General features: G+C 36.7%; 1 long non-coding RNA gene across 3 annotated transcripts; it reads left to right on the top strand.

Annotated features, from left to right (window-relative positions):
* The first annotated feature begins 584 nt into the window (after positions 1 to 584).
* LOC102079439 (uncharacterized) lies at positions 585 to 4,059 on the top strand. Of its 3 annotated transcripts, none has more exons than XR_002063696.2 (5): positions 585 to 1,241; positions 1,486 to 1,537; positions 2,607 to 2,775; positions 3,443 to 3,534; positions 3,846 to 4,059. It is a non-coding gene; the product is annotated as an uncharacterized LOC102079439 (long non-coding RNA). The 3 variants fall into 3 exon arrangements; XR_266583.4 differs by having other exon boundaries at positions 587 to 1,241; positions 3,440 to 3,534; XR_003222294.1 differs by lacking the exon at positions 3,443 to 3,534 and having other exon boundaries at positions 591 to 1,241.
* The last annotated feature ends 5,059 nt before the right edge of the window (positions 4,060 to 9,118 follow it).

Genomic DNA, 9,118 nt, shown 5'->3' with positions numbered 1-9,118 from the left:
AAATGGAACAGAGAGTGCCTCATTATCGCTCAGAGCAGGTATTACAGGTTAGCTGTCATCACCCTTTTGGTTGCCTAGTGGAGAGTAGGTGCGGTGGAAAGCGGTGGCTAGATGGCTCAAAGTGTTTTCTTAATTAGACCTCCACATGAGAGGAGTAAGCCTCTCAACCTTCCAGGTCAAGATTTAAATATTAAAAAAGTTAAAGTAAAAAACGTATTTCTCTTTGTTCATGACTAAAACCGGTCTTTTCATGGAGTAAAAGGATATTTTGAACTAGGTCTGTATATTTTGCAACAGGCCAAATATAAAAGGCCACAAATGTCAGAAAATGACAGAATGCTTGATCTTCGCTGTCTGGCCTTACCAAAAGGCCACAGCCACACATTTTTTAGTTTTAATCTCCGCCAGTAGAAGCAGAAGAAGAGCCAGTAATAAATAAAAGATGTTGTAACAGTGCCCCCTTGTGGATTTGTTTAAATGTTTACCTCATCTTAGAAACTGAGTAAGCCCCACTAGCTGACAGGCTTTTTTGGTTGTGTTTTTTTTTTTTTTTTTTTTTTTTAAATAAAGCTTCACTTATCATATATGTCTGTTCCGGTATGACAAAATACTCTTTTCAAATGCAAAAGTACTTTCTGGTGGTCAAAACAGTCATCGTGATATGAGTCAAAACACAAATGTTTGTCAAATTTTAACCTTCACTGATCAAGGGGTAGATAATAGCAGCCTTAACAGGAGGCCCGGATGTTTTGAATGGATCCATTTAGCTACACTTCACAAAGCAACAAAACCTTTCAAATGCCAATCTCAACACAATGCCTGTCAGTTTAATGTGCACCTGACTGTAATTATGCAAATTTAAAGTAATTAGTCAAACAACCTGTAGCCCTAATGAGTTTTTGCAAAAGAGTACAAGCTAATTTTGGATAATGAGCCTGACACTGTGAACTAAGATGGAAACTGAGCTTCTGTTTTTTAAGGGATTCCCATAACCAGTCACAACCAGCCACAGACCTCTTTCTTAACAAATGCCTCACAAATTATACAAAAATAAGAATTTTTTATTTCCTGCCACAAACATTCCTTGGTGTTACTATTTTGGATCAGGTCATCTGTTGACCTGGCAGCCAAATGTCAGGGTAGAGCACACATGTCAGCTGCAGGTGGAAACTCTCAGCACTGGGTAATGCTGGCAGGCACAGTCGGAGAGCCTTGGGTAATACAGCACTAAGTGACTGCAGGTAAGGGGCCTTGTCTTTGCACTTTTTCATGCTTTGTTGGATTTTTTGTCTGCATTTTATGGATTTTATTGCCGATAACTGATGGGTTACAAGCATTACACACTGGTTGATTACCTAGCGATGTATCTTCAGTTTCCATAACAATAAAATTTTACAGTATGTGTAAAACAAAGCAGCAGTGGGTGTGCACAGTTACAGCAGTTTTTTATTTAATACTTATCCTGATATCCTCTCCTGGATGTAGCTGGAGTCTGGAGAAGCTGCCAGAGTTCCCATGACTGTTTTGTGTGTCACAGGTAAAAAGGATATTATCTTGTTCCAATCACTGAATACATGTGGACTCAATATGAACTGTATGCCCTGGAATTTTTTATTTTATTTTCATTTTTTCTCACAGACGTAGTAATATTTAAACCATTGTTACAGATGACTCCAAGCTTACATTTTGGATATGTCAGTTCTTGTCAGATCTCTTCTCAGTTAAGCAGTTAACTTAGGAAATCTTATTAAATAACCCTCTAAAGATGTCCGGCCTGTATTTGGAAGCGGCGAGCGGTTACACGAATGAATCCTACAGCGAGGATGTGTAGAGACTGACTGAGAGCTGACCCAACCTCAAGTTTCTGAGACATCAGATGTATAAGTCTGTTTTTGTTTTTCGTGCCACAGTATATTGTGATGATTGCTTTGTTTAAGAACAATCTTTACAATATCTTGGATTTCTGTACTTAAACAGAAATAATCAAATTCTGGAGAGAAAACTAATGCATAGGGAAAACGCATGCAACTTTTAAGACTGCACATAGTTAACTTGGATAATGCACTGTCCGGCCTAACACAGAATTGCTGCAATAATATACTGTACTACACATTACAGAAGCTTGTTTTAATTATTATTATTTATTTGATTTAGGAGCTGTTTAAACACTTAATGTGTTCATCGCTACATTTGATGCTGATTGACTTAAATTATTATTTGCATTATAATTTTAGCTATTGTTACATTTTTAACTTCATGCTAGCCATGTCTGCAATCAAAAAGCCAGTTTAATCGTAAAAGCATAACAGAAATCATGCAAAATGGAGGGGGGAAAGGGTATTCTCTTTTATACAGTGACAGCTTGTTCCTGCACGGTAATATAGGAAAAAAAAAACCTGTATACAAGTACCTTATATAGCAATAGTGGGGTTGAATTGTGATCTTCAACCCCAATGAGCAGTGAAACAGCACAGAGTAGGAACAGATTACAAACTACTATGTTTTGTGGCAACATGAAAAAAAACTTTAGATTAAATGTTATTTAAATTATACAAACAACATTCTATTTTACTGCTTATAAATAATTGTGGTAGCATCTTTTTTAGGATTTTGGGAGAAATGTGCATGATTTCATCAATGAGTTTGAGAAGCTGCACGAGTACTTCTGCTTCCTCAAGTTGCAGCCACCAAGTTTCTGTGTGGAGGAGGACTGTGACACGAGCCTCATGCTGCACTACCGCACAACCCGCAAGGGCTTCACCTTGTTTGTCAAAGGTAACAAGAAACATGATGGGGTAAACAGCGGGTGTGCAAAATGGTTTACCAGAGCAACAGGAAATTGGTTTGACCCCAAACCCTAGACCTATCTGTAATGCAATGCTTACATCTCTCCTGTGTTTGTGTGACTTTCTTTGTTATTGCATGCTGGGAGAGGGTCTAGTCTAACAGGTCCGATCAACTAAGAAAAACAATGGCTTCAATAAAAATTGAAGCCATTCCTTAAAAATAAAGTTCTTTAACAATAAAAGTTGCTTTGAAGTAGTTTGGCCAGATTAAAAGGAGTGTTTTGTTTTTTTTAACACACTACAGTAGCTATAGTATACAGACACAGTGTGTACATGTGTATATACTGTATACTATAGCTACTGCAGTATATTAAAAAACACTGCTTTTAATCTGGCCAAACTACTTCAAAGAGTATATGTATAGCAATTTTAAGGAAATGGAGAGAAAAACCTTTTGTCAACAAATGAATGAGCACAGTTGTTGAAACAGAAAGGTTCAACCTATTCAGTCCTTCATTTAAAATAAATCTAAATATAAACCTACTACAGACAGCTCATAAATTAAGCTTACGCAAGCCGATTGTAACTTAATTTCCTGTGCACGGAGTTGACCTCTACACATTCATGAGCAGCATGCGCTTGTTTGATTCCAGCAGGGCAGCTCTCCTAAGTGGGACGACAATTTTACAACACAGATATTGAAGTAGAAATCCTGTCTTAGAAGGAAACTGAGAAAATGACATATGTGGTAGGTACTCAGACTTTGAACTATCAGTCCAGCTACTGTATGCCTGACCTTGACCCTATGTCAGTTTGTTGAGCATGAAAAAGATATCATCATCTTCAATGAGACACCAGGCAGCGTTTGTGTTTGCACTTAGAGAGCAAGTGGTTATTGGATCTAGATAAGTGTTTATTGGGATGGGACTCTGGGTAAAGACAGGATTTACAACGGAACAAATATGAATTATGCAACCTAGTGTACCTGCACGATTCTGTCAGTATTGTCTGCAGTTACTTGTACACATTTTTTTTTTCTATTTTTACTTATGATTTCAGATCGGCTTACATGAAATGGGACTTGCATCTCGCACAGATGCAATTAATGGAAACAATGTAACAAGTTTTGAATATGTCATGCATGTTTCTTCCAGAGCCAATAGTTATTTGATGTGTTTGATTAGCTTCGTGAAGATAAATATCTATCTCCTAGATCTTGTTATTGTGTTGCTCTTAATTCGTTAAGAGTATGTAATAAAAAAAAAAACTTTCTGCAGAGGATCATTTCCTTCTTTTCTTCCCTTTTGGATCACTCTGACACCACACTTATAATAGGAGTGAGTCAAAGGAACTGGCAGTCTACAGATATTCTTAAACAATACATGAGTGATTTGGTCTTTGCGATGCTTGGCGCTCACATCAACATCACCCCACTCTCAGGGATTACACCTTTTTGCCAGTACACCACTCACAGTCTCACTTACACTAGTTTTTAGTTAGCAGCGTCATTTTGAGTGATATCACAGACATTCAGATTCATCCTATCACCATCAACAATCATGCACCGATATCTATCTCTCTGACAGAGAAAAGAGTCACACCACCAGTTAGGAGCTGGAGATTTAATACATCATTATTGGAAGAACAAGATTTCATTAATTTATTTCAAAAAGGAATGGGCGTCGCATTTAAATAATAATGACCTGCCAGGAATATCACAATGTGTTTTATGGGGAGCAGGAAAAGTAGTAATGGCAGGCAAAATATTATCTTACTGTTCATATAAGAAAAAGAAGGGGAAAATGCTTGTATTAGAACTAGAACAAAAAATATAATCATCAGAATCTGCCTATGCTGCCTCACCACAAAAACATATAATTAATAACCTGAGAAAACTAAAACTAGTATTAAATGAAATAATTAACAGGAGAACAAAACTTCTGAGGCACAGTTTGCTTTTGGAGAACTTTGAAGATGGTAGTATATCTGAAGAAGTCCTTGCAAATCAGTTAAAGCTAAATAAAGAAAAAAAAAACATTTATTCTATGAAGGATTCCATTGGAAACAATGGCAACAACTAATGATCCACATCAAATAAATAAATCTTTTAAAGAATTTTATGAAGCTTTATACTCATCACAGATTAATCCCTTCAACGCTGACGTCACAGAATTTCTTAACAATATAAATCTACCGAAACTAAATGGCGAACAGATTGTGGCTCTGGATTCACCTCTTTCAATCTCTGAAATCCATGAAACCCTACAGTATCTCCCAAACAATAAAGCCCCAGATCCAGGTGCTTTTTCAGCAGTTTTACAAAGAATTTGGGCCTATGCTGACACCTACTTTTTTCTAAATGGTCACTCAATTTCAGAACGAACACCAGATTCTATCTCCAAACATGAACTCTGCCATCATTAGTCTACTTCTTAAACCAAGCATGAATCCTGCGTTTCCATCCAGCCCAATATCTCTCATAAAATTAGACCTTAAAATGCTGCCATATTATTAGAAAAAAAATCACTCCATTCATAACACATCCTGATCAAACAGGTTTCATTAAAGGTAGACACTCAGTGAATATTATACATAGACTAATAGATTATTGTTCCATCAAGAAATGTGAAACCAAAGTTGTCTCCTCGGATGCAGAGGAAGTATTTGACTGGGTAAACTGGAAAACAAAAATTTGGATTTGGTTCATTTTTCATATACTGGATTAAAACACTGGACAGCTCTCCAAATGCTTGTGTCAGGACAAATGATCTTACTTCACAAAGCTTCAGCCTACAGAGGGGCACCAGACACTTTTCACCTTGCTATTTGTTATTTTTATCGAGGCATTAGCAGCAGTAATCCAAGAAAGTGTAGATATCAAAGCACTGAAAATACAGACCATAAGATAAGCCTATATGCTGATGATGTATTACATTTACTCAGGAACTCACAAACCTCGCTTATAAAGACAATCACACTTATGAATAAGTTCTCATCCATATCGAACTACTCGATCAACTGGAGTAAATCAATAGTTTTACCTCTGAATTGTAATTTTAAAAACACCACCACCACTCCACTACAATCAGGTAACATTAGATATCTAGGTATAAACGCTTCCACCAAGTTCTCAGACCTGATACAGCTGAATCATGTTCCTTTATTAAAAACAGTAGAGGACGATCTCACACGTTGGAGAACTTCACCTCTATCACTCATGGGAAGAGCTGAGACCATGAAAATAATGATTCTCCTGAAAATAAACTACTTATTTTCACTGATCCCTGATAAACCCTCTCTTATTTGGTTTAGATCACTAGATTCAAACATTTGGAACTTTTTATGGAAAATCAAACCATCACAGATAAGCCTAAAAACTCTGCAAAAACCAAAACACAATGGTGGTCTAGAACCGGCAAATTTTTATCACCGCTTCCTATCCAATAGATTGCTATATGTCTCAAAGTGTTTTAAAGCGTATTAGACAGCTCTTGGCTGGACCTAGAACAGGCATTCTCTGGAAATGTAAAACTTTCAGGTCTGCCTTTCATTAGCTCCACTATTAAACATTTCTCTGACAGCCTAGTGGGAATTCTTAAAAAAATAAAAATATAAAATATATATATATATATATATATATATACATCACTTATCCCATGTAAACTAACACCCATTTGGAACAATCTACATATTTATCAGAACAAGAATATACTACGAATTTCATTGTGGCAAGAGAAAAGGTTAAAAAATGTAGAACATGTTATACAAGATGGAAAGTTTATTTCATTTGAAGAATTTGTATCTAGAATCAGCAAAGGTAAATTTCTTGAATTTCGGCAACTGAAATCCATCATACAGGGAAAAATAAATCCCTTCCCACCCTCATTACTCATTACAAGTACATTTGTGACAAAGACACACACTCTGTCTCTCTCACACACACAAACACACACTCACACTACAAAAAGACTGTTAATTTACATATGAGTGCATTTTCAAATTTTTGTGTTCCAGGTATTGTATGTTTGTTTATTCTTGAAGGTGAAGCAGTTTGTGATACATTATGCATTTCTATTTGTACTCTATCCTTTTATTAGATCTCCCCCCACCCCGCCTGTTCTGCTTTAGACATTGTCATACTATAACACATATAATGTAATAACTGAAATTACCCAAATGGAAATTACTAAATATACAGATAAACGATTCACATCAACAAGAGGAGGCTACGGAGATTTTATATAGCTGTTCTTGGAAAAGAAAAATGTGTTTGGCACCACAGTGCATTCAGATCACAATCCTGGTTGCAAAAGCTGCCAGACAGAACAGGATTTAAAAAAAAAAACTCTCTGCAGAGGATCATTTCAGTCTAAAGGCCAGCATTTTTGAAAAGAGCAAAAATGGACCCACACATTTACAGCAAAGATGGATGGTTGAATCATTGGCAATATACAATTTTTTTTCACTAATCAATTTCCAAAAATATTTAACTGGGGCCCCTGAAACTAACTGAAATGTCAATCCGTTTGGGCCCATTAATTTTGACAAGGACTTCTTTTGAGAATATTTATTCTGTTTTAGCTTTTACAACCATATAACATATAACATATGAATTGGAATATTAGGTACATAAAATATTATTTTTATAGCACTGTTCATGATAAATATGACAAGTACATCATCTAAAACCACAAAGATAAAAACCATCCATAAGCAAGTTTAAAAAGATGAGTTTTTAGCTGCTTTTAAAAAAAACAGATTACCAAGTCCACAGATTTCAGTCTCAGTAGGAGAGCGTTCCAGATTCTGGGGGCCACTGTTGCACAAACTCTTTCTCCTTTACTTCTCAGGCTTGTATGCTGCACAGCCAGCAGGCCCTGATCACATGACCTTGGGGACCTGCTGGGGATGAATGGATGTAAAAGTTCACTGATGTACACTGGTGTTTGTCCATGCAGAGCTCTAAAAGTCAAAACCAGAATCTTAAAGTGGACTCTGAAGTTAATGGTCAGCCACCACAACAATAGTGCAATGCAACAGTGTGAAATGTGAGTAGTTAGAGGCCTCGCAGCAGAAGTTCCAACACAAGTGAACACTGAATTACAATAATCCAGATGTGGTGAAATAAAGGCATGAATAATAATTTTGTATTCAGACCGTGAAACAGTAGAACTTAACCTGGCAACATTTCTTGAGTGACAACAAAGAGCAAACCACAGATTTCATGTGAGTATCCAAAGTGAAGGCTGAGTGAAAAGTCCAGGTTCCTAATAGAAGATTTAGCAACAGAGACAAAGGAACCTAGAGTTTCCATTACCTTAGGCACAAATCTGTCAGGGCCACAAACAAGGACTGTTTTCTCTTTATTAAGTTGAAGAAAATGGTCCACCAACTTTTAATAGAGTCTAAGTACCTATGCAATATCCATTTAGACACATCTTGGGAGTTAAAAAAGGTATATAAGTGAATGTCATATTAGGCTTCACATGGACATTGTCATCCTTATTGTTCTAGAACTGTTCCTCAGGCTAAATGTTTCTGAAACAGTAAACTAGCACTTTCTTTGAGCTTTTGTCGAAATCTGTGGTGGAAAGCAAGCAGAAGATAAATATCCTGAAACTCAGTAAGGAGGAAGACGAGGAAAAAGAGGAGTGTGACAAAGCAAAAAGAGAAGAAGGGGTACTGGTCTTGCCATGTCATTTTTTTTCCCTTGTCTTTTCAATTTCAAATTTAGGGCGTATTAAAAACATTTTTAATAAATGGGATCACAACTTGATGGAAATAAAAGGCCCCATCAAGTTTATAAATGTAGAAAGGAATAGATAAACTTTCAGTACATAAGAGACCCTTATGCAAACTTTGTAGACCCAGTACAGACTGAGTAATATGTTTCAAATATTCATCACTAGAATAAAAGGGGATTAGAGGAAATGAAATAAGGAAATTAATCTGAAGCACAATGCTGTGTATAATTATTTCGAGAGGATATTCCCTTTATTCTATCCTCTTGCTGGCCGGCGTCATTCGGCTATTGCCCAACTGTGTGATTTGGATTTGCATCTTGACACATTGTTAATTTTGCATGGTTAACTTTTCCTGGTTCATTCGGCCACCTATCCTGTCACGGTTTCCATTTCTCACCCTCCATCAGAGCCAAAGGCAGTGGAGGAAATGAAGGGCGCAGACCAAGAGTACAGCAGTTTTCTCACTCAGTAGAACAGCTCTGCCAACTCCGTAGGCGAGGACATCAAATTGTTGGCATTCCACACTGTAACTGGTCAGAACATTTTACCCTTTTCAAACAGCCTTTGTTAAGTCTTGAAAAGAAAAAC

Source organism: Oreochromis niloticus, linkage group LG11 (assembly GCF_001858045.2).
Source record: "Oreochromis niloticus isolate F11D_XX linkage group LG11, O_niloticus_UMD_NMBU, whole genome shotgun sequence".
NCBI lineage: Eukaryota > Metazoa > Chordata > Actinopteri > Cichliformes > Cichlidae > Oreochromis > Oreochromis niloticus.
The sequence above is the reverse complement of the archived record's forward strand: the minus strand, read 5'-3'. Positions and strand labels throughout refer to the sequence as shown.